The 26,475-nt window shown below is 46.5% G+C and overlaps 1 pseudogene; it reads right to left on the bottom strand.

The window, feature by feature from the left end:
- Positions 1 to 26,246, bottom strand: part of LOC123358077 — a 32,372-nt pseudogene extending 6,126 nt beyond the window's left edge.
- Between the last annotated feature and the right edge of the window lie 229 nt (positions 26,247 to 26,475).

Raw genomic sequence — 26,475 nt, 5'->3', positions numbered from 1 at the left:
AGCAGGCTACGGGAGCAGGGAGATTTCAAAGCTGCAGACACTGAACAGCTATGTAGATATATGCCATACAGGAGTTGAATGCCTACTTAATGCAGTGTCCGGCAGCAAAGATGTTTATGAGAAACACTAGATCCCAAAATGAATTTCAGTTTTACCATTATCAGCTTTACATACTATATATGGATTTTTACATTTCTATACACTGACCTAATGAAACACCTTGCACAGAAGTGGGTACAGCATCCACATACTGTATGACAGAATAGATCATAGACCACATTGACACTTCAGTTTTCAAAAGAGCTTAGGCAGGAAAAAGCTAAGGTTTAACGAGGTTAAGAGCAAGCCTGGCAGAAAAACAGCAGTTAAACATGCCAGTTGTAGGTAAAGTCCACGCTAACAAATATCTTGACTACATCAGAATTAGCAAATGTATTTGCAGACATAGCAAAGGGGAAGCAAGACATCTAAAAAGCAGTTTTTATTTTAAGAATTTAGAGGCAACACACAAGAAAATGAAAACAAACAGTTACTTTCATTTAGCATTTAATTTTGCTGACTTTCTTCTCCTCAGATGATAAAGTTTACGAATTGCGAATTTTTGCTTTTGTTCTGACATTGGAATCAGATTTTTTCGGAAGGCTCCCTGTTCGGCTGTGGTAGAAATGGTATCTTTCGTTGTAGGTGGCTCTTCCTCTTGGGTAGGCTTACTTTCAAAACAGCGTTTTCTTCCTACATCCAACCCATGCTTCACACTTTCACTAGACTGAGTGCCTTCTATTGTCCCATCGCTGTTCTCCTTTGGCATTTGTCTTTTAATGGTAGTTACAGTGTTGGCCTATGTTTAAATAAAATTAGTTACCACCTGCCATTAAACTGATGAGCATGCTGAAGCATGGAAAAAAGTTTGCTTCCAGAGATCTTGCATGCATAGAATATAGGCATAAAGGATTTTTTAATATTACTGAAGTCCACAGCTTGCCCATGCTGTAAAATACAGTATACTGAGAAGAGGTCTATTTACACTGACTTTCAGTAACGGGTGCAACCAAACTTAAAAAGCCATTTTTACTCAGTTTTCCACAACAGGCAGCATGCTTCAGTCCCCCACAAATACATTATACTAAGGATACCACCTACCCATCAAAAGTTATATTGTATTGACTGAGCATTCCAGGTACATACCAGATAATCTTCTTTTCCAATAATTACTTTATTTTCCTCCTCCTCCTCCGGCATTTCTTTTGCCGTATCATGCTCCTCATGTGTCTCATTGTTATCCACAGTTAAATCATCTTCTATCACATCTTCCAGGCTCCTGTCCCAAAGTACAGTGGCTCTTTTTCTTGCTACCTGGATTTTAGTGTCCACATTATTTATGAGAGAGACTTCTCTTGCAGACTTCTGGACAAATGGCTGATCTTGGGGAGCATTAGAAGCGTCTAGAACACAAATCTGTTGAGGGAAAGAGGTTGTCAATTGTTTGTTAGACATTAGTTAAGAGAATACTAAGCACTTATGGAGGTAGCCTGCAGCCATGGATATCAGTTAGCTTGCAGCTAGGGGCTGTACTTCATTTTGTTGGCAATGCGCACTTGCAGTTACCACACCTGAAATTTTCTGCCACACTACAAAACAGGAATAATTTTGAATTGCAGAGAAGAGCAGGAATCATGCAGAAACTGCACTGTTTTGAGACCCAGGGTTCTCCTGGAATGAAGCACTGGAGACTGGCTAGAGGGACAAAACCACCTCAGGAGTGGGGTTGCTAATTCCTTTGGCATAGAAGAACTGCTGCTATGTTATTTTGGCAAGAACAGTGGGAGACTCTCTCAGGAGCTCAATCTGCAATTTTAAATATACTTATCCATTCTCTAATTTTATGCTTTACGCTGCCCCACCGCCTCTCCTCGGGGGAGGGAGGGAGGAAATAAAATGAATAAATACTTTAAAAAACAAGAAAACTTGAAAAATATTTTTTTTTACTGTCCTAGCCAAAGGCAAGTCTTGAAGTTAAGTTACAGGACTGATAGTCGGGGGCTCAGGTTCTAATCTTGTTCTGCAAAAAAAGTTGAACCTTGGGCATACCATTTTAACCTCTTTCACATACCTCATCTGTAAAATGTAGATTATAGTTAAGTAGCTCAGAGGGGTGGTTGTGAAGTTATGTTTATAATGTACTTTGAGATGCTCAGATGGAAAGCACTATAGAAATGCAAAGCATTTGTATGGTGAAAACTGGAAGTTGGGCCAATTTGGTGGTCTTGTAACAACTCATTGCACTACAAGAGGTGGGCCTTAGCTCCTACGCTAGAAGGGGGTAGCATATAAAGCTCTGGGATGAAGGGAATGCCTTTAAGGTACATTTGGGGGCAGCACAGATGGATGCTGTAGGAGTTATTTTCAGTTCTTCTTTGCTGCCTTCATGACAGAGGATGGATGAGTGAATAAAAATACCCACACATGCGATCTCTGGAGCTCAGAAAGATGCTCAGAACACCTGTCACATCATCTTGTCACCAGTGGATGAAAGAGGAAAGCAAGCTGAAAGTTATGGGCCATAACTAATAAAAAAAAAAAACCCAGCAAAATCAAACCCAGTTAAAATGTTTACCACAAACAACATATCCCTACTGTGAATAATCCATTGACTGTTTTTATGTAAACAGTGAAGCCCCTAAAACAGGGGTAGGCAACCTATGGCATGTGTGCCGAAGGCAGTACATGAGCTGATTTTAGTGGCACTCACACTGCCCAGGTCTTGGCCACTGGTCCAGGGGGCTCTGCATTTTAATTTAATTTTAAATGACGCTTCTTATACATTTTGAAACCTTATTTTCTTTACATACAACAATAGTTTAGTTATCTATTATAGACTTATAGAAAGAGACCTTCTAAAAAGGTTAAAATGTATGACCGGCATACAAAACCTTAAATTAGAGTGAATAAATGAAGTCTCGGCACACCACTTCTGAAAGGTTGCCGACCCCTACCCTAAAACCACAACCCTACAATTATTTCTCACCTTTCAGCGTGATACATCATGACAGGCAGCATCAATCACATTGTACCGTGTTATGTGATGAGACAGGAGTATCACATAAGTGGGATGATCTGTCGCAGTATCTCACATCGCCACACAAGGCAGCACTTACGAAATTAAGAAGAGTTTTTCTGAAAATTGTGACCCCCGCCAGAATAATAAGGGATAGTTTCAAAGTGCCTAAGGGGCTTATGAGCACAAGTCCTGCTAAAAAGCCAATGGGACTTGTGCTCCTAAATCTGTTGGGCACTTTTGAACATCTCCTTCAAAGGGGACAGATTCTCAGCTGGTGAAAGTTGATGTACCTGTATTGAAGACCATGGAGCTACATCAGTTTATATTAGCTGAAGATCTGGCCCAAGAAGTTTAATTATCTGTTTTTAACAGAGATGAGCCTGACCCTAAGCCCAGGATCTGCACAGTTCTGAGGGGAAATTTGGGCCCCATTGAAGTTCATGGGAATTTTATCATGGATTTCAATGGGGCCAAGATTTGTGCCTTGATCTGAACATTAAAAAATCTGGAGACAAACTGACTTGTCCCTTGCACTATATTGGGTTGATCCATAGCTCCAGATCTAAACACTTGAATTCCAGAAAAGCTCAGGTCTGAAGTTTGTGGCTTGGGCTCATTTCTAGCATATAAAGACACTTCTCTTTCTGATGGTGGGCTTCCGAATCCTACACAAGCAACAATATATTCTCAAGTGAGAAATAAGTGAACTCACATGCTGTGGAGCAAAATAGAGTCATAAATGGGTTAGTCAATATCATCTCAGACTTTCATGCTGTATTAAAATCAAATGCCATTCTTACAGGAATTTGTCAGATATTTAATTGGGAGCCCACATGTCCCATAACCATATGGAACTTTGAAAGGAAGATGAAACAGAGATTTCTTATAAGAGATACTGATTTGCAGCAAAATGCATTCTCTGGCTAATTTGCATGCCTAAAACAATGTGACGATAATCTTATATAGTGCCTTTCACCCAAAAAGACACCTAAGGCAAAGGGACTACTCAGGTGCTTAAAGTTAAGCTCATGTTTAAGAGCTTTGCTGGATCAGGGCTGGAGCATTCAGTACCTCACAGGATCCATCCTATAAAGAACCCTTTAAAGAAAAAAGTATGCTGCATGTAGACCATTACTTTGTCAAGCTAATTGCTGTGTATTATTTTCCTAGTTGCAAAACTTAGTGCACTCATCTTTCTAAAGAGTTTAGAGGCCCTCTGATGAAAGGTGTTATAGTATCAGTATACATTTTCTAAATTACTATACAGTGCCAATGCTGAGAATGGCATTTTAAGACTTGTCTACACAGTGCCTTAGTGAGCACAGGTGTGAGTTCTGGTCGGCACTCACATGCTGTGCACTAACTGGGCCATGTGGATTCCGCAGATGTGCACTAAAAATTCGTAGTGCACATTGCCATAGTCCCAAACATTACTATGTTAACGTGCACTAGGGAACTTCTTGTGTGCTCCAGCAGGGTCCACAAGAGCTAGTGAGTGCGCAACATGCTAGTGCAAACTAGAATTCACACCCCACTGGCATGGACAAATACACTATGTAGACAAGACCCTAGCGACAGATAAGAAAACAAGATTCCTGACTTCAGGAGTTTTCCTTTGGCTTCAGTGAAAGTTGGATTGGGATCTAGACAGATTACCATGCACATGCAAAGAGATCATGGAGGCTGAGATAGAAGACTACAGCAAATAAGAGATAAGGGAAAACTGTACTTCATTTCATGTCTGTCCAAAAGAATTCAGGTCAGGTATTGCATCAGAGTTTGTTGGGTTTTCTGGGAGAGATTTTTTGTTTATTAATTGGTCTGTGTTGCTTCTCCTAAAAAAACACAAACACAAAACAAAAAAAACAGAAGCAAGTTTTTGGTCCTAAGGATTTCTTAAAAATACATTGTTGTTGCTGTAATTCTATATGACCACAAATTAAGTGCAGCTGATCAGATAAGAACATTAGAAAAAAAGACACAAGATCAACTGAGCAGTTTAATACAACCACTTGCACTAAAATTCATTCACTGTTTAATGTGATCCTCCATTTAATCTGATCAATATTTCTGCAACCAAATCACTGGTATTTAAAATAACATAGCTTCCATCCTTTATTTCAGTCCATTGTGTTCAGTTTAGGCACACATCTGGCAGCTCAGTAAATAGCTAAAGAAGAATGTCATGTAGTTATTAAAGGGATAACATTCTGAATGAGATAAGGAATAAAGAGTCCCAAACCCTCAATAATGAACAATGACTGCAATTAAATGATGCAGTACTCACACACAGTTATTGCCATTCTTAGCCCTACCATTAGCTCTGCAAGTTGTGCTATGCCCTCTGGTGGTTGCATGGGTAACAAGTCCAGTTAGACTAAAATATATATATATATATCTCCAAATAGTTGTAAGTACTATAGCAATTTGCTTTCTGTAAATTTGACCCAAGCGCATTCCATTTGATTCAATCAATAGAATAGTTTAGGAAACCTTTTGACATTAGATGTCAATGACAGATGAATATTAAATATTTTTATTATAGTAGTACTTAGTATTGGGTTCCTGATGTGCTAGGCAAAGACAAACATGCAGTCCCTGGCCGTTAAAGTGTAAGGGCCCAATCTTGCAAATAAACACAGGCGAGTAAGTTTATCTAGCTAAGATACATATATTGCCCCCATTGCCACTGTATCGAACTGCCTCACAATTTCTAATATAGTTATTCTCATAATACCCCTGTGAGGTGCGGAATTATTGTTATTTCCTTTTACAGATGGGGAAATGAGGAACAGAGAGGCTAAGTGGCCAAATGACTTGACCAAGTTCACACAGGAAATCTGTGGCAGAGCAAAGAATTGAACTCAGGTCCCAGATTATCCCCCTAATCAGCGGACCAGAGGCGACCCATGCCTGACTGATAGTGGGGTGGGGAGGGGGCATGGAGTGAGGGACAGCGGACCATCTTTCCTCTCTAGCCCAAAGGAGACTATTCATAGATTCATCAATTCCAAAGCCAGAAGGAACCATTGTGATCATCTAGTCTGACCTCCTATATAACATGTACCATACAACGTCCCCCAAAATAATTCCTAAAGCAGATCTTTTTAAAAAAAAATCTGATCTTGATTTAAAACTTGTTGGTGATGGAGAATCTATCACAACCCTTGGTAAATTGTTGCAATGGTTAATTACTCTCACCATTAAAAACATATCCCTTATTTCCATAAATTCACGTACATAAAGTTACTCATGAGTTTGTGAAATTGGGCTCTTACATATCAAGTGGCATACTAAAGGTGGGGCAGAGGGATGGAATCAGATCTGTAGATCTGTAACTTTTATAAAAAAAAAAATGGAGAGAGTGTCAACTAACCCCATATGGCCCTCAAGCTATTGTTAATTAGCATACTTCAGATAGGCATCACAGCAGGAACCAGCCAACTAATGTAGATTCACTGCCAAATACACAAAAGTTTTAGAGCTTCTGAGTCTGATTCACCAGAGTTATGGTGATATAACTCCATGAGATTCAATGGTCAGATAAGCTTGGAACAGTTTCATTGCTTATCCAGACATCTTTGGTCTGGAAGTCTCCTGAGAACAAAGTTATCTTGTGAGGTTTCCAGTGGTGCATGGTATTGCCCAGCTCAAGATTATCAAGACAACTGTGTCTCATAGTATTTCAGTCCGGGTCCCGCATGGAGCCAGAAAATGCAGAGGCACATTGTGACAGGGTTGCAGGGGACCTCGTCCAGTGCAGGGCAAATGCGCCTCGGCTCCCTTAGGGTGTAGGGGCAAAGTATATGTCACCTGCATCTATAGCTCCATAACCAGAGTCAATATACTGGCCTCTGTTAGCAGGGCAATGAGGCCTAATTGCCAAAGTCAATGTATTAGCCCCGCTTAGCAGGGCAGTATGGACACAATGTTCAGAGTCAGTAGATTCCTCTTCTTGGCAGGGCAGTAAGGCCTAGTGGCCAGGGTCAATGGATTTGCCCCAGTTCACTGGGCCTCAAGACCTGGGGACTAAAGTCCTGTATTCGTCCCTGTTAGCAGAGCAGTGCGGCACAGTGGCCACAGTCAATAAGTTCACCCCTCTTCGGAGGGCAGTAGGGCCTCAGGGCCAAAGTCAATTAGAACTGCCCAGTTTGCAGGGCAGTATGGGCTAGTGATCAAAGTCCATGGATTCATCCCCGTCCGCAGGGCAATAAGGCCCAGTGGCCACAGTCAATGAATTCACCCCTGTTTGCAGAGCAATAAGGCCTTGTGGCCAAGTGGCCTCAGTCAGGGAAGGGGGCCAAACCCAGAAAGAGGAGTAGCAGCAGCCCGGGTAGGGGGGTCCAGGCCATCCCTCTCCACCGGGCCTCAGCCCAGGGCCCTGGTAGTGGCAGGAGCACATGCCATTGAGTCAGTGTGGGTGTGTGTGTGGGTCTAACTGAAACACACTGACTCAGTATTCTAGTTCACTAACTGGGCCACTATTTGTTTCCCCTGGGCTGCTTCCTATTGTGTTTCTCGCTGCTGCAGTCTGGGTGTTTCAGCTGTTTCTGGGTTCCCCGGGCTGCACTGTCCCCAGTGACTCTGGACTCTGCGGGACCTCTGTGGGTAGCCTGGTGTCTGCCTGGGTTATGGCAGCTCCGGCTCCCACAGCCTCTGGCTTCGGCTGATTCTTGGCTAAAGCCAGCAGCAGACCTCCTTCCTCTCCATCGGTCAGCCCCAGCCGAGCTGAGCTGCTCCCTTTTATGCTGATGCATTTGGAGCATGCCCAGTAGATATGAGGGGCATGGCTTACTCAGCCCACAGTGTAGCGTTAACCCTTCCCAGTCCAGTACGGGGCAAATGCAGCCGCTCACACACATGAGCATTGAAAGGAAAAATAATGGAATTTTTCTGAGCCTCCAACCATGTTGAAGTTTGAGTCTTACTTTATCCGAACAAGTTCTCCCCCTTTTAGTGCTAAAGGCATGGATCTTCGCAGTGGTAATTGGATTAGATATCTGGGCATGTGGTTTCCACCCTGTGGGGCAGCCTCTGGAGTCTATTCAGGCCAGATGCCTACTGAAGTCTCGGAAACTTCTGCTTGAGCAAGGCCTGCAGAATCAGATACCATGTCATTTAAAAGGACACCATTAGGATAACAATAGCAGTTACAGGAGAATGTTTAACATTAATTTTGTTACTAATATCATTAAGATGTGTTTTAATCCTGTCCCCAAATCACGTGTTAGCCTTAAACATTTGCAGGGCTCTCTCACAATCTAGGAATACTATTAAAATGTGGCTTCCAGATGAACTTAAGTAATGGACCAAGCTAAAACACTATCATAGAAAAACAGAGCATAGTAAAATTTTAAGCATGGAAAAATTACAGTGTAGACAGGGGGCTACAGGTTTGTTCTGTGCTGATGTGTGCTAAAATTTCCATATGAAAATCTGTGTGTTTTTAAAAGTGACATCCCATGTGAAAAAAAGATACTTCAGTACAGAAAGCAGATCCCTCTGTTTCTTCTGTGTGGAGTATTACCAAGCCCACGCAATAATTCATAGAGCTGAAATAAGTGATGTACTGCAGTAATGCCTATTTGTCCACAAGAGGGTAGCAAGATTGCATAGTTAGCTACAAAAGCGGTCCATTTCCTAAGCCTGGTCTACACTAGGCGTTTAAATCGGTTTTACGCTCCTAAAACCGATTTAACGCCACAACCGTCCACACTAGGAGGCACCTTATATCGATTTTAATGGCTCTTTAAACCGGTTTCTGTACTCCTCCCTAACGAGAGGAGTAACGCTAGTATCGGTATTAACATATCGGATTAGGGTTAGTGTGGACGCTGATCGACGGCATTGGCCTCCGGGAGCTATCCCACAGTGCACCAGTGACCGCTCTGGACATCATTCTGAACTCGGATGCACTGGCCAGGTAGACAGGAAAAGCCCCGCGAACTTTTGAAATTCATTTCCTGCTTCCCCAGCGTGGAGATCTCATCTCATCAGCACAGGTGACCACGCACAGCTCATCAGCGTTAACAATGCAGTCTGCTGAGAATCGTAAAAGAGCCCCAGCATGGACTACACGGGAGGTACTGGATCTGATCGCTATCTGGGGAGAGGATTCAGTACTAACAGAACTGCGTTCCAAAAGACGAAATGAAAAAGTATTTGAAAGAATTTCTAAGGCTATGATGGATAAAGGCCACAGCCGGGACTCAGTGCAGTGCAGAGTGAAAGTTAAGGAGCTCAGACAAGGCTACCAGAAAACCAAAGAAGCAAACGGAAGGTCAGGGGCAGGTCGAAAAACATGCCGCTTCTATGCTGAGCTGCATGCAATTTTAGGGGGCTGCGCCACAAGTACCCCACCCCTGTTCGTGGATTCCGAGGTGGGGGTTGTAATCTCTGCCATGGCTGAGGATTATGCAGACGGGGAAGAGGAAGATGAAGAAGAGGAGGAAGACCTAGCAGAGAGCACACAGCACTCCGTGACCCCCAGCAGCCAGGAGCTTTTTATCACCCTGACGGAATTACCGTCCTCCCAGCCCTCACAAGCCACTATCCCAGACAAAGACGCCATGGAAGGGACCTCTGGTGAGTGTACCTTTGCAAATATCAAACATTTTTTTTTAAGCAAGCCTTTTTTAATGATTGATTTGCCCTGAGGTCTTGGGATGCATTCGCAGACAGTATAGTTACTTAGAAAAGTTTGTTAACATGTCCAGGGATTGAGAGGAAATCCTCCAGGGACATCTCGATGAAGCGCTCCTGTAGGTACTCCAGAAGCCTTTGCAGAAGGTTTCTGGGCAAGGCATCCTTGTTCCGCCCACCATGGTAGGACACTTTACCATGCCATGCATGTAGCAAGTAATCAGGGATCATTGCGTGGCAAAGCATAGCAGCGTATGGTCCCGGTGACTGCTGGCATTCAAGAAGCATCCGCTCTTTATCTTGTTCTGTTATCCTCAGCAAAGTGATATCGTTCAGGATAACCTGGTTAAAAATCAGGAATTTAAGTAAGGGGGGTGGCCATTTTTCTACTGGGTTCGTGGAATGCAGCAGCTTAAAAAAAATGAAGCGGGGGGAGGGGAGGAGTGAAATGCCGATGATCTTTTCTGTTTGGTCACCGGCGAGGCGATCTTCCCCAAGCTACCGGACAAGCAGTGGGTGGGGGGGAGGGGGAAGGTTGTTGATTAGCAGGGAGCTAGCGTGGTATTAGCCATGCGTTGGGGGGGAGGGGTAAATCACTGAGACAGTGGCTTACCATGGCCGCATGCAAGCTGAATTCTGATGCCTGGACCTGATGTGTCTGTGAGATCTGTAACCCCAGAGCTGCAAGCAGTCACTATTAAGATGAAAAATGCGACCTTGTAGGGAAATCACATGTGCTAGGTGAATAGTGATGTTCACTGTGAAACAGTATAACCATTGTTCTGTAAAATGTATCTTTCTAAATATTTATCTCCCTCATGCAGCTGCAAATTTTTCAACCATCCCTCCTCCATCCCAAAGGCTAGCACAGATAAGGCGGAGGAAAAAGAAGACGCGAGATGAGATGTTCTCGGATATTATGGAAGTTACACGCAATGAAAGAGCTCATCTGAATGAGTGGAAGGACGTGGTTTCAAATTACAGGAAAGAGGCCAGTGAACGTGAGGACAGGAGGGACAACCGAGATGAGAGGTGGCGGCAGGAAGACCGGCAGGAAAATCAGCGGTTGCGGCAGGAAGATCAGCGGTGGCGGGATGCAACTCTGGGGCTGCTGCGTGATCAAACTGACATGCTCCGGCGTCTTGTGGAGCTTCAGGAACGGCAGCAGGATTATAGAGTGCCGCTGCAGCCCCTGTATAACCACCCTCAACCCTCACCATGTTCCACATCCTCCTCACCCAGACGTGTAAGAACGCGTGGGGGGAGGCTCCGTGCACCCGCCCACTCCACCCCCGTGGACAGCCCAACCAGAAGGATGCCGTTATTCTGAATTTTTTTTTTAATGGCCTTCTCCATCCCTCCTTTCCTCCTCCCAAAGCACACCCTTACTTCTCTCCCTCTTTTTATAATGAATCAATAAAGAATTCATGCTTTTAAAATGAGAGTGACTTTATTTGCATAAGTAAGCTGTACTCGAAGGGGGAGGGGGAGTTGCTTACAGGGACTGAGTCAATCAAGGGGGTTGGGTGTTCATCAACAAACACAGCAGTCACACTGTACCCTGGCCATTGATGAAGCTCGTTTTCAAAGCTTCTCTGATGCGCACCGCTTCCTGGTGTGCTCTTCTAATCTCCCAGGTGTCTGGCTGCACGTAATCAGCGGCCAGGTGATTTGCCTCAGCCTCCCACCCCGCCATAAAGGTCTCCCCCTTACTCTCACAGAGATTGTGGAGAATACAGCAAGCAGCAATAACATAGGGGACATTGGTTTGGCTGAGGTCTGAGCGAGTCAGTAATGTGCGCCAGCGCGCCTTTAAACGGCCAAATGCACATTCCACCACCATTCTGCACTTGCTCAGCCTGTAATTGAACAGATCCTGACCACTGTCCAGGCTGCCTGTGTATGGCTTCATGAGCCATGGCATCAAGGGGTAGGCTGGGTCCCCCAGGATAACGACAGGCATTTCAACATCCCCAACTGTTATTTTCTGGTCTGGGAAGTAATTCCCTTGCTGCAGCCGTTTAAACAGAGTAGTGCTTCTGAATACGCGAGCGTCATGAACCCTGCCTGGCCATCCCACGTGGATGTTTGTGAAACGTCCCTTGTGATCCACCAGTGCTTGCAGCACCATTGAAAAGTACCCCTTCCGGTTTACGTACTGGGTGCCCTGGCGCTGCGGTGCCAAGATAGGGATATGGGTTCCATCTATCGCCCCCCCCACAGTTAGGGAATCCCATTGCAGCAAAGCCATCCACTATGGCCTGCACGTTTCCCAGAGTCACAACCTTTCGTAGCAGCAGCTTAGTGATTGCTTTGGCTACTTGCATCACAGCAGCCCCCACAGTAGATTTTCCAACTCCAAATTGATTCCCGACTGACCGGTAGCTGTCTGGCGTTGCAAGCTTCCACAGGGCTATCGCCACTCGCTTCTCTACTGTGAGGGCTGCTCTCATCTTGGTATTATGGCGTTTCAGGGCAGGGGCAAGCAAGTCACAAAGTTCCATGAAAGTGCCCTTACGCATGCGAAAGTTTCGCAGCCACTGGGAGTCGTCCCACACCTGCAACACAATGCGGTCCCACCAGTCAGTGCTTGTTTCCCGGGCCCAAAATCGGCGTTCAATGGATAGAATCTGCCCCATTACCATCAGGATCTCCAAAGCGCAGGGGCCCGCGGTTTGAGAGAATTCTGTGTCTACGTCCTCATCACTGTCATCGCCGCGCTGCCGTATCCGCCTCTTACTCGCCACGGTTCGAAGGTCCTGGTTCAGCATATACTGCACGAGAGTGCGCGAGGTGTTTAAAACATCCACGATTGCGGTATGGAGCTGAGCAGGGTCCATGCTTGCTGTGCTATGGCGTCTGCACGGTTCACCAAGCAAAAAAGGCGCGAAACGGTTGTCTGCCGCTTTCAGGGAGGGAGGGAGGGAGGGGTGAGGCTGTACCCAGAACCACCCGCGAAAATGATTTTTGCCCCATCAGGCACTGGGATCTCAACCCGGAAATGCCAAGGGGCGGGGGAGGCTGCGGGAACTATGGGATAGCTACGGGATAGCTACCCACAGTGCAATGCTCCAGAAATCGACGCTAGCCTCGGACCATGGACGCACAACACCGATTTAATGTGTTTAGTGTGGCCGCGCGCACTCGATTTTATAAAATCTGTTTTACAAAACCGGTTTTATGCAAATTCGGAATAGTCCCGTAGTGTAGACGTACCCCTAGACACTACTGTGCTAATAAACGATGGTCACATAAATACCACCCTATACCGGAAACCCACTGACCGCTATACTTACTTACATGCCTCCAGCTTCCATCCCGGACACACCACACGATCCATTGTCTACAGCCAAGCTCTAAGATACAACCGTATTTGCTCCAATCCCTCGGACAGAGATAAACACCTACAAGATCTCTATCAAGCATTCTTAAACCTACAATACCCACCTGCTGAAGTGAAAAAACAGATTGACAGAGCCAGAAGAGTACCCAGAAGCCACCTACTACAGGACAGGCCTAAAAAAGAAAATAACAGAACACCACTAGCCATCACCTACAGCCCCCAACTAAAACCTCTCCAGCGCATCATCAAAGATTTACAACCTATCCTTAAAGATGATCCCTCACTCTCACAGATCTTGGGAGACAGGCCAGTCCTCGCTTATAGACAGCCTCCCAACCTGAAGCAAATACTCACCAGCAACCGCACACCATACAACATAAACACTAACCCAGGAACCTATCCTTGCAATAAAGCCCGATGCCAGCTCTGTCCACATATCCATTCAAGTGACACCATCACAGGACCTAATCACATCAGACACACCATCAGGGGCTCGTACACCTGCACATCTACCAACGTGATATATGCCATCATGTGCCAGCAATGCCCCTCTGCCATGTACATTGGCCAAACCGGACAGTCTCTACGCAAAAGAATAAATGGACACAAATCTGACATCAGGAATCATAACATTCAAAAACCAGTGGGAGAACACTTCAACCTTTCTAACCACTCAGTGACAGACTTGAAGGTGGCAATTTTGCAACAAAAAAACTTCAAAAACAGATTCCAAAGAGAGACTGCTGAACTTGAATTAATATGCAAACTAGATACTATTAACTGTGGTCTAAACAAAGACTGGGAATGGTTGGGTCATTACACCAATTGAATCTATTTCCCTATGTTAAGTTCTCCTCACACCTTCTATGGGCCATCTTAATTATCACTTCAAAAAGTTTTTTTTCCTCCTGCTAACGATGGCTCATCTCAATTGATTAGACTCTGCCTGTTGGTATGCATACTTCCACCTTTTCATGTTCTCTGTATGTATAAATATCTCCTGTCTGTGTGTTCCATTCTATGCATCCGAAGAAGTGAGCTTTAGCTCACGAAAGCTCATGCTAAAATAAATTTGTTAGTCTTTAAGGTGCCACAAGTACTCCTGTTTGTTTTTTTTTTAAAAATCACAGTCATTTGTAGTGGATCAAAGGTGTATTTAATGATCTAGGGCCAGATCATTAGCTGGTCTAAATCAACTTTCATTAACTCCACAGAAATATGTCAATGTATGCCCGCTGAGGATTTTGCCCTTCATATTCCAAACTCATGGGGCAGGTACATTTTCAAAGTTTGGTGTGTACGTATAATTTATGTATGCAGAAACTCAATAGAGTACTTAGAGAGAGAGAGAGGTTAGTTAGGCACCTAAATGGCAGTGTGTGTGTGTTTGTGGTATGTGCGCGCACATACATGTACGTGCAGTTAATCTGCATGCACACCTTGGGTATTTGCATATGTAAATTAGGCATTGCACACACTTAACTATCTGCAAAGCTTGTAATTAAGAACAATGCCAAGTTATTGCTATTTTAGTTTTAAAAGAATGCTTTGAAAGGGAAACCCTCAATGAAGATAAACATTTTGGAAGGGATATTAAATCTCACGCTTCAGATTTTCAGCCAATCACAAACTAGCATAGACTAGCTTGAGACCTGGATAGGGAGCAGAGTATCCCACATCTGCCTCCTGCAGAGTTCTGACACCTTCCTCTGAAGCCTCTGGCCACTGTCGGGGTATATCTTCACTGCAGGGTTAAGCCAGGTGATCCACACCCAGGTGAGCCTAGCCCAGGTATGAGTGTCCGCACTGCAAAGCTCTGCTCACATTACTGTGTCCTCACTGTTTCTGCACTTGCCCATGTGTATCCAGGGGCATATCGCATGGTTCTTTGTACTGATCTGCTCTACAATTTTTCCCCAATCAATTGTGTCACGTGTGGGAGAACTTGTCTGTCCTTTGAGAGGAGTCATGGGAAGAGGACTGGAGGACTGTCAGCACTTGAGTGATTTTGGTTGTATCCTCACTGCAAAAGTGAGGTGGGCTCCATCTGAGTTAAAACAGAGCCTGGGTTCTAACCTGTGTACCCAGCCAGGTAAACTGGCTCAGGCTTCAAGCACCTCCAAACCCAGCTCCGTCTTCAACAGCTCCAAACCCAGGTGAGTGGTTTTCCTGTGTGATGGTGGGACTGGGGATGGGAGCAGGAGGGGGGATGGGGTTGGGCTAAACTCTGGGTTAGAGCCTGGGTTAACTGTGCAATAAAGACATACCCGTAGAGAGAGGATAGTGGACTAGTACAGTAGATAGAGATACTACAGAATGTACATCTGCACATCCATACTCTCACCCTCTCCTGTAGAACAACCTGAAATGTGAGCCATCATCTTCCTCACCACCATCACCTTCCCCATCATCACCAGTGGCCATCATTCTGGCACCTCCCAAGGAATACATCTCCTTCTCCTACTGCCTCTGTGCTGAGATGCCATTTTTATATGTTACACTGACACAATTATGTTTGATGCATATTCAGTAGGGCATTTTCCCCCTTTTCCTTATTTGTATTTCCTCACCTTACTAATGTTGGAGTGTCTTTGTTCTAGGTTAGTATATCAATAATTTCAATTTATTATCATATACATCAATTTGTTACCCTGGCCCTTTTGTGATTAGGTATCACATTTTTTTTATTTCTGTCCTAACCAGTTATTTCATTTCTTTCCAAGTTCCAAGTTGTGGTAGACCTGTTAAGTTTAAAAGGATATGAACTTAGGCAGCCTCCTATGCCAACCTACTTCAGTGCATCCTCTATGTTATGGGTTGCAGCCATACATGGACCTTATGCTTTGGATCATCACCATCTATCTAGGTGAAAGGTCCCAAACATATGTATGCTAACTTTGCCTTAGCTCAACATACAGGATGTGACCGGTAGGTCTCTTGCATGACAGCCAAAATATACTCTAATATAAACCTATAAACCTATTATAACAAAACAAATAATCAAACCCATAAGAAAATAAGCTTATAAGAAAAAAATATATAGGCAAGCAAGCAGGCGAGCCTTAGATGTATCTCATGTACCTGTTATGTACGTCAGTTCATTGCCAGGATACTTCTGTGGTTGAATCACGTACCTGTGGTGAGAACTTTCCCTGAAACTCTATTTTCAGCTCCCCAAATACTTGGAATTTTCCACGGGGCTGTTTATCTGTGCAAAGTTTATCTGTTGAAAGTTCATAGGCCTCAAGCCTTATGCTAACTTGCTGAAGCTAATGTCTTACAGGATACAGGCCTGTAAGTTTCTTTCATTACTGCTGAATATAATGCAAAGCAGTGAATATAATAAAGGCAAGCTAGCCCACTGGGCTACAGTTCAAAAGATTCATCTGTCAGGCACACAATGAACCCCAGAAACACAGATCCCGATGACATGGCTTTACCTGTTAAACATGCAGTCCTTGTTGAATAGTCAAATGGGAACAAGTTTCTATTGATCATTGTCCAGAGTCCTCTGTGAGCAAACACATCATAAACATAAATCCCATGCTAACTATCAGATTGTGTTTAAGCAAATGGGGGATGCAGGATGGTTATGACTGAAGTGAAAAGAATCACACTACTGGCTTATGTTTTCCCACAGTCAACAATGCATGGGAAACTTGTTTCATGACACCGGCTGGTTAATATGTCATGAACATAACTCAGCTGTGCCCTGTTACCTCACCTACATCAACTCCCATGAAAGCACTGCTGTTGAAAATACTGTGTTGCTCTTCTGGCAGGTTTTTTTTGACAGGTTCAGGTGATAAACAACATTCTTCCATCCTACGTGCAGGACTCTGCACTTGTCCTTGTTGAACCTCATCATATTTCTTTTGGCCCAATCCTCTAATTTGTCTAGGTCCCTCTGTATCCTATCCCTACCCTCCAGCGTATCAACCACTCCTCCCAGTTTAGTGTCATCTGCAGACTTGCTGAGGGTGCAGTCCACACCATCCTCCAGATCGTTAATGAAGATATTGAACAAAACCGGCCCCAGCACCGACCCTTGGAGCACTCCACTCGATACCGGCTGCCAACTAGACATGGAACCATTGATCACTACCCGTTGAGCCCGACCATCTAGCCAGTTTTCTATCCACCTTACCGTCCATTCATCCAGCCCAGACTTCTTTAACTTGCTGGCAAGAATACTGTGGGAGACTGTATCAAAAGCTTTGCTAAAGTCCAGAAATAGCACATCCACTGCTTTCCCCTCATCCACAGAGCCAGTTATCTCATCATAGAAGGCAATTAGATTAGTCAGGCATGACTTGCCCTTGGTGAATCCATGCTGACTGTTCCTGATCACTTTCCCCTCCTTCAAGTGGTTCAGGATTGATTCCTTGAGGACCTGTTCCATGATTTTTCCAGGGACTGAGGTGAGACTGACTGGCCTGTAGTTCCCTGGATCTTCCTTCTTCCCTTCTTTAAAGATGGGCACTACATTAGCCTTTTTCCAGTCATCTGGGACCTCCCCCGATCGCCTTGATTTTTCAAAGATAATGGCCAATGGCTCTGCAATCTCATCGGCCAACTCCTTTAGCACCCTCGGATGCAGTGCATCCGGCCCCATGGACTTGTGCTCGTCCAGCTTTTCTAAATAGTCCCGAACTACTTCTTTCCCCACAGAGAGCTGGTCACCTCCTCCCCATACCGTGCTGCAGAGTGCAGCTGTCTGGGAGCTGACCTTGTCTGTGAAGACAGAGGCAAAAAAAGCATTGAGTACACTAGCTTTCTCCACATCCTCTGTCACTAGGTTCCCTCCCTCATTTAGCAGTGGGGAGACGGTGAGTCGACAGCTGCCATCCCCCCATCGACTCCGCCTGAGCCTCTCATGGCGCTGGAGTACAGGAGTCGACGGGAGAGCGCTCAGGGGTCGATTTATCACATCTAGACTACACACAATAAATTGACCCCCCCCAGCTCGATCTCACAGCATCGATTCCGGCCGGAGCGTAGACCTGCCCTAGATATGGTTTCTTAGTTACTTCCCCCACCCTAGTACGTAGGTGAACCAGGTCCCATCTTTGGATGGAGACTCCAAAAATACACAAGGGAGCAAATTAGCAGGGCAAGTCCATGAGCAGCCCATCCTCCCCCGTCATTCATACGCAGGCTAATAGCAAAAATCAACTTTCCCTTCCCCAGTGAGATGATGAAACCGGAGAGCTACTCGGTTCAAGCTCTTTTGTCATTTCCACTTTCTGTCAGACTGCTTCATCAGCCAGCAGCAGTAGCCACATTAAAGACCCCAGCGAGTGGCAGGAGAGTCAAGTGCTGAAGTGAACGACAACAGTGAGCTCTGAAGCAGCTGTCTAAGGCAGGGAAGACAGCGGGGTCCCCAGCATTTCCCCGGGATTCAATAGCATGGAACATCTCATTGAGTTTAAGACATGAAGGGACCACTAGATCACAGACTATGCCTTGCATGTCTCATTGGTTGCATGAAGTGATGGTAAATGCACCTCTGTGTCGTCATATTATCGCTCTGTCAGTGTGGCATTCAGGCTAAGCAGCGGTTCGCCCAACTCTAACACTACCAAGGAGTGTGCTCACCTGGAGAGACGCTCTGCGGAAAGCAGACCCGGCCCTTAATAATCTCCTCATCATGTTCAAAGGGGAGATTCCTGCAGACCATGTCATAGAGCAGGACCCCCAGAGACCAGACTGTGGCTGACCTGGCATGATATTGGTGATTGAGGATCCATTCTGGGGGGCTGTACACTCTGGTCCCTGTAGAGGAGATCAGAGGAGCACGGTTAGCAGAAATAGTTCATCTCTTACCCTAAGCAGAGCAACCAGATATTAATGATTTGTTCAGGTGTTATCAGGGTGACCAAGAGACCAAGTCTGGTACTTCAGCCCCAAACTTAGGTTGCAATATCTTAATATTATTTAACTCTCAGCCCAGTTTGATTGGGATTTAAACCCCAGCAGCTGTGCTAGGGCATAGACTACAAATGAAGCAGAACCAAATGGAGTGCAACCAACCATGTTTCCCAGCTGCAATACAAGCCACAATACGTAACAGCTTTCTTAAGGCCACCGTTATCCTGACTTCATCTCTGTCAATGTAACCATTTCTCAGTGAGGTAAAGAGAGAGGCAGCTTGCAGATGCTTCAGTCCATGGTGACCCAGTGCAGCCAGAGCATTTGGGGAGGTGCTGAGGCCTTGTCTACTGCACAAGGACCCCAGACAACCTTACAGTCCTTTCTACATAAAAGGGTTTCCTTGCTTAACCCAAAGAAGAGTTTATTCCTTTTCTGGCACTGACTACTGTTGAGTCAGGCAGGGATAAAGCCTGCCTTCTCCAGAGCTGGGGAGAAAGGTTTGTTGTACAACGTCAAGGGAGTGGTTTTAGTTTGTACCGTTGTGCATGTGATAATTATGCTTGGAACCCTGTTTTGGCCTCTGCAGAGGCTTACGCCCTTTGCCTTTGTTGTATCTGATCTCTTCCCTTCTGGCAGGAAGAGGAGACTGAGGTCAGAGCTCCTAGTCTGGTTTCTGGCCACTTGACTGTTGTTTACAAACTTTGGGTTGTAAAAAGAAACCTGATGTCCCACCAGGGGGCACCACTAGCTTGGGAAATTCTGCAGGAGATGGGTGGTTGGGAGGGGCAAACCCATCCCTTGTCATGAGCCGTTACATTAAAAACAAAAAATGCAGCACCCATCCAGCAGGGCAGAAGCAAAACAAACCCTCAACAACAAACTGATCTGGTTTTTTGAAAGTCAAGGGCCCTATCCTGAATCTGCCTTTCTAGTGGGTCAGAAAGAATGCCTGCTGCTCTGTTTATCTGTCCCCCACGCAGATCCCTGAACCAAGGTCAAACAGTCCTCCCTGGGTCTGGAGCTCCCCCCTCCCCAAAGATCTGACTCAGGTGCCTTTGAGGAGCAGAGGAAAGGGAGCCAGCTGTAAGCAGATCTCCCACCGATCCTATTTCACAACATTCATCTCGTGACAAAATGCAACTTTCCAATGAAACAAATAATTTAGCGAGATGGCGGAGACAGCAGCTTCTCCTCTTGATCCCCTCCCCACATTGATGTCCATCCATCCCCACAGAAAGAAACTGCACAAGAGCCCTCTTCTTTATCCTTGAGGGGGGAGGGGGAGGACTTCCCCTCCCCTGCATTCTAGCTGGTAGATTAGGTTAGGATCCAGCACCTGAGCAGCCATGACTGCAGAGAGGTTTCACTCAATCTTTCTCCATCTAGGAGGTGAGGCAGATCCTGTTTGCACCACCCCTGGAGGGTGGAATACCAGCCAGACCCCTGCTGAAATGCTACAGATGTCGTGGACCTAGAGAAAACCAAATCACTGGAACCAGAGCCCAACTTTCTCCTCTTATTGCTCACAGGGACTCCAGAGATTGATGCTTGTGAGTTCACACCCGGTTTCTGCCATGTGCCCCGCCCCCAGCCCCTGCATGACATGGGCAGCTACCACCGGTTAACACCCAACCAAAGGGCAAACACATTTGTGAAATGCTTTTTGGATACAAGGCAGGGAGGAAAACCCCAAAGGTATCAAAGCTGCACATCACACAACAGTATATTTAGCAAATGAGAATGGCAGGGGGAGGAGGGAACAAACCATTCCCTGGCTGGGAAGTTACTGCACATTTACAGGCAGGGAACAACTCATTTCAAAGAGGAATTTCCCTGGATTCCCTCCCTACGCAGATAAAATAGAAGGGGATGGAAACAGACACTCACCATCAAAATCAGTGTACACTGTGTCCTTGAGTAATGCCCCAGACCCAAAATCTATGGAGTTTCAGTTCCCTGCTGTTCAGATCAACCAGGATGTTCTCGTCCTTGATATCCCGGTGCAATACCCCACAGCTATGACAGTGCTGAACCGCCTCCACAACCTGGTGGAAAAAGCTGCGGGCCTGCTCCTCGGGGAGAGCACCCCGCTCCGTGATGAAGTCAAACAGGTCCTGCACAGGATCCGGTCGCTCCAAAACCAAGACGAAGCTGTCCGGTCTCTCAAACCAGTCCAAGAGCTGAATGACCCCCGGAAGCCTGAGCCCACTCTCTTCAGGAGCAGGATCTCCATAGGCACTCTGCTCCCGCAAGGCTTCACAGAGAGAGAAAGGAGAGCTCCATCAGAGGCAGGCAAACCCACCCACCAAGTCAAGAGGAGGTGGGACTGGTTTTAATGTTCCCTCTGAATACTAGGGGGGGCCCTCAGCTCTGGCCGACCCTCTGTGGCCTGGCAACTAATGGCCAGGCCCTTCCTCCCTGCAGACTACGGGTGCCATCGAGCACCCCCGACCTAAAGGGGGGCAGGAAACTGGAAGGGCCTGGCTGGTGCAACTCTTCCCCCATGAAGAGGGGGATGCTGGGGCATCCCTGGGAACTTCCCCAGGTCACTGGCTGAAGTGACCCCGCTCAGTTCGGTCTCGAAGGGGGGAGAGGGGTGATGAAGTGGGAGTGGTTTTTAATGTTCCCTCTGAATACTGCGGGGGGGGGGGGGGCCTCAGCTCTGCCTGACCCTCTGTTGCCTGGCAACTAATGGCCAGGCCCTTCCCCCCTGCAAGGGGATGCTAAAGGTGTTGGAGCCAAAGAGATCAGGTGACCTCCTGGCCCGGGAAAGAGACTCAGCCCAGAGAGGAGGGGCTGGAGGGGGTTTGGGAGTTTTTGGAAGCTGGCTGGGGAATGGAGGGGAGCCCGAGGAGGCTCGGGCCTCCCGGTGGGGCGGTGGCCTCCCTGGGGCCCCAGATGGACCTAACTAAGGGGGGGTCTTGTGGTCTGTACCGGCAAGACCTGGTTTGGACCGTGTTCTTGTCATCTAAATAAACCTCTGTGTTACTGGCTGGCTGAGAATCACGTCTGACTGCAAAGTGGGGGGGCAGGACCCTCTGGCTTCCCCAGGACCCCGCCGGGGTGGACTCGCTGTGGGAAGCACACGGAGGGGCCTGCTGAATGCTCCACGGGGAGAGGAGGCTCCCCAAAGTCCTGACTGGCTTTGTGGGGAGCAGTTCCAGAGCAGCGCCCGGGGACTCAGTGACACCTACGACACCTTCACTACAGAGCCAAGACCATGCAATGCAGAGCCACAGCACATATCCCTGCCCAAGACACTTACCAGCTCTCCCCAGTTAGAAACCCGGTCCCGGTCCACGTGCTTGATGGCTACCTAGGACAGAACCAGCCAGACAATCAGAATCGGGTCAGGCAACCCCAGAAAGAGGGGAGGCAAACAAGGGACCAGTGAAGGGGAGGCAAGATGGTGGCTATGCCAGGGCAAAGCAAAGGAGATGTAACGGGGTAAGGGACGGGTTTCTCACCAAAGGCGGAGCTCTATAGCGCGGGCTGCGGGGGGGGGTGGGGGGGCTCCCTGTCCAGGTTCTACTCACCGGGGCGCTGTCCGACAGGCGGGTGCCCAAGTAGACAGAACCAAAGCCACCACTTCCCAGCAGCGGGCCCACCTGGTACAGCTTCTCCAGCGGCTCCTTGTCCTTCCCTGCAGGCAGAGAGGCACAGACACCAGGATCAGACCCAGCTGTGTCCTCAAAAGACCGGGCCAACCCTCCAAACCGGACCAGAGCCACATCCCTCCTCAGAACGACTCCTAACCCCCCCAAACTGGACCAGACCCACATCCCTCCCCAAGCCAAACTGGAGCAGACCCACATCCCTCCTCAGAACGACCCCCCACCCGCCAAAACCGGACCAGACCCACATCCCTCCCCAAGCCAAACTGGAGCAAACCCCCATCCCTCCTCAGAATGACCCCCCACACCCCAAAACCAGACCAGACCCACATGTCCAATTGGTCAAGCCCTTGGGCAGTTGATTGGCCCACTGGCCCTACTTAAGCCAGCAGCAAGCACCGAAAAAGTATCCAAAACAACTGAGCTCCACCTTGCTCTGGACTGTGCACCTTATGCTTCTTGATTTCCTGGCATCCTTACCCAGCTTGAATCCTGGCATCTGACTTGTGGTTCTGGACCTCCAGTTTGTTTCCTGGCTCTGGCCTCCTGGTATCCTGATCTGGGCTTAACTCTGGTTCCAATTTCTTGTTTGTCTTCTGATCTCCTGGTATCCTGACTCAGCTGACTCCTAACTGCTGTTGCATGACTGCAGACTCTGGCTGCAACTACTAAAATCTAACTACCCATGACCTGGCCTTGACAAGGGGAGTTCTTTGCATCCCAGCACAAAAGGAGGGGAAAGAGATCTTCACACAATTTAATTAAGCATCAACTGTACCACTTAAAGCAGCAATTAAATTTTATTAACTGCTGTCTCAGTCTTAACTATAACATCTCTGCTGTAACATTAGTTGTGTTTTCTGGGTGTTTATACAAATGCTATGTATTTTTTTTAATTACCTACTAGCTAATTAGGTAGCTGAATGACCACTCCCCCCCCAAAGCCTGAGCTTCTAATTGACACAAATTCCTCAACATCTCTTTTAACCCCTATAGCGGGGGGCTGGTGCAAAAGCACCTAATTAGCCCCTGCTCAGCCAGCCCCAATCAGGAGAAATAGATTGGGGCTGGGGAGAAGTCTGGTGCCTGGCCTCTGGAACTGGCTGCACCTGTGGGCCTGCTCGTTGATGAGCTATAAAGGCAGGCTGGCTGGCAGCCAGTGTAAGGGGGGAATGGCCAGGGAAGGGACAGTCTCCAGGCTGAAGGGAGACTCCCTGTAAAGTTTGTAAATAGTATTGCTGGTGGTGGGAACTGTCTGTAAATAAAAGCCACGGGTGCTGCAGTAAGAAAAGCCTCATAGTGCTTTATTGGTAGAGAGAAAGAGCTCAGCAGGGAGGCAGCCCAGGAAAGGACCCGGTTACAACCACCCAACACATTCAAATAGTAAAGTAACTCAGAACTTCAACTCTGTTGGCCATCTTTTTATCTAGTACTTGACTTCAGTGCCTATATTTAACACAGTGTTTTTTTAGTATTTCTGGTCCATCTCTCTGGAACCATTGACACATCTGACACCCTTGTGATTCACTTTACAGGAATGTTTCTGTTTTGCTTGCAGCTATACCACTTTGGACTGTGATCTTGACACCAATGTCCAATCATGTAAGCAGGTGCAGGCCTGGTCAGTACTTGGATAGGAGACCGCCAAGGAAAATTCAAGTGCTACAAGAAGTAATGTTTATGGATTTCTTTGGCAGAACTCTTATCATAGAATCTCAGGGTTGGAAGGGACCTCAGGAGGTCATCTAGTCCAACCCCCTGCTCAAAGCAGGACCAAACCCAACTAAATCATCCCAGCCAGGGCTTTGTCAAGCCTGACCTTAAAAACCTCTAAGGAAGGAGATTCCACTACCTCCCTAGGTAACCCATTCCAGTTCTTCACCACCCTACTAGTGAAAAAGTTTTTTCCTAATGTCCAACCTAAACCTCCCCCTCTGCAACTTGAGACCATTACTCCTTGGTCTGTCATCATTCTACCACTGAGAACAGTCTAGATCCATCCTCTTTGGATCCCCCTTTCAGGTAGTTGAAAGCAGCTATCAAATCCCCTCTCATTCTTCTCTTCTGCAGGCTAAACAATCCCAGTTCCCTCAGCCTCTCCTCATAAGTCATGTGCTCCAGCCCCCTAAACATTTTTGTTGCCCTCCCGCTGGACTCTCTTCAATTTATCCACATCCTTCTTGTAGTGTGGGGCCCAAAACTGGACACAGTACTCCAAATGAGGCCTCACCAGTGCTGAGTAGAGGGGAATGATCACATCCCTTGATCTGCTGGAAATGCCCCTAACTTATACAACCCAAAATGCCCATTAGCCTTCTTGGCAACAAGGGCACACTGTTGACTCATATTCAGCTTTTCGTCCACTGTAACCCCTAGGTCCTTTTTTCTGCAGAACTGCTACCCAGCCATTCGGTCCCTAGTCTGTAGCAGTGCATGGGATTCTTCCGTCCTACGTGCAGGGACTCTGCACTTGTCCTTGTTGAACCTCATCATATTTCTTTTGGCCCAATCCTCTAATTTGTCTAGGTCCCTCTGTATCCTATCCCTACCCTCCAGCGTATCAACCAGTCCTCCCAGTTTTAGTGTCATCTTGCAAACTTGCTAAGGGTGCAGTCCACAACCATCCTCCAGATCGTTAATGAAGATATTGAACAAAACCGGCCCCAGCACCGACCCTTGGGGCACTCCACTTGATTACCGGCTGCCAACTAGACATGGAACCATTGATCACTACCCGTTGAGCCTGAACATCTAGCCAGTTTTCTATCCACCTTACCGTCCATTCATCCAGCCCAGACTTCTTTAACTTGCTGGCAAGAATACTGTGGGAGACTGTATCAAAAGCTTTGCTAAAATCCAGAAATAGTACATCCACTGCTTTCCCTTCATCCACAGAGCCAGTTATCTCGTCATAGAAGGCAATTAGGTTAGTCAGGCATGACTTGCCCTTGGTGAATCCATGCTGACTGTTCCTGATCACTTTCCCCTCCTTTAAGTGGTTCAGGATTGATTCCTTGAGGACCTGTTCCCTGATTTTTCCAGGGACTGAGGTGAGACTGACTGGCCTGTAGTTCCCTGGATCTTCCTTCTTCCCTTTTTTAAAGATGGGCACTACATTAGCTTTTTTCCAGTCATCCGGGACCTCCCCCGATCGCCATGATTTTTCAAAGATAATGGCCAATGGCTCTGCAATCTCATCGGCCAACTCCTTTAGCAACAATACTGAAATAAATGACTCAGTCAAGCCTCCCCTCTGGGATGCACCTGAAAAAAAATATTTTTGATAACAAAAAAAAATCCATAGGAATAGGGGATTTCACTCAAGTAGCCTCACTGAATTCCAGTTTAGATCACTATATTGCCCCTCCTAAAACTCCATGGATTTTCAGACGCATGAGGCATCCCTTAATTTCTAGCCTAGACTGTCACATATTGTTTGTAACTAAACAGAAGCCATATACAAAATGAAATATGGCAATGTTTTTGCAGCATATAAAGGATTTTACAAATCTCTCTTCTTAAAGGTTTGGACTTTGCCATCTATCCTTTATAACATGCCGCAGTTTTGCAATTCAGAAATTCAGATCACTTTTCCTTTTTTAAGGATTAGCAAGAATTCTGTCTCACCTGCAAACTTGGCACAACAGGCTTCACCCACTTTTGGTCTGAAGGAGTGATTGTTCTGAGTGCTGCAATATTCTACCAGTTCAGTCATCAACCTACACAACTTCTCTTGATCTACTAAAAATAAGTGAACAGAATTTGTTAGTACTGCATGATGTTTCAAGCCTGATAAATATACATACCATAGGCAGGGCCGGCTCTAACATTTTTGCTGCCCCAAGCAAAAACAAAGAGGGCCGCCCCCCCGTGTTGCGTCGCCCCAGACACACCCCCCGAGCATCGCGTCGTCCAAGTCCCTGCACCCCGAGCATCCCCCAAGA

Source organism: Mauremys mutica, unplaced genomic scaffold (assembly GCF_020497125.1).
Source record: "Mauremys mutica isolate MM-2020 ecotype Southern unplaced genomic scaffold, ASM2049712v1 001376F_np12_obj, whole genome shotgun sequence".
NCBI classification, from domain to species: Eukaryota; Metazoa; Chordata; order Testudines; family Geoemydidae; genus Mauremys; species Mauremys mutica.
The sequence above is the reverse complement of the archived record's forward strand: the minus strand, read 5'-3'. Positions and strand labels throughout refer to the sequence as shown.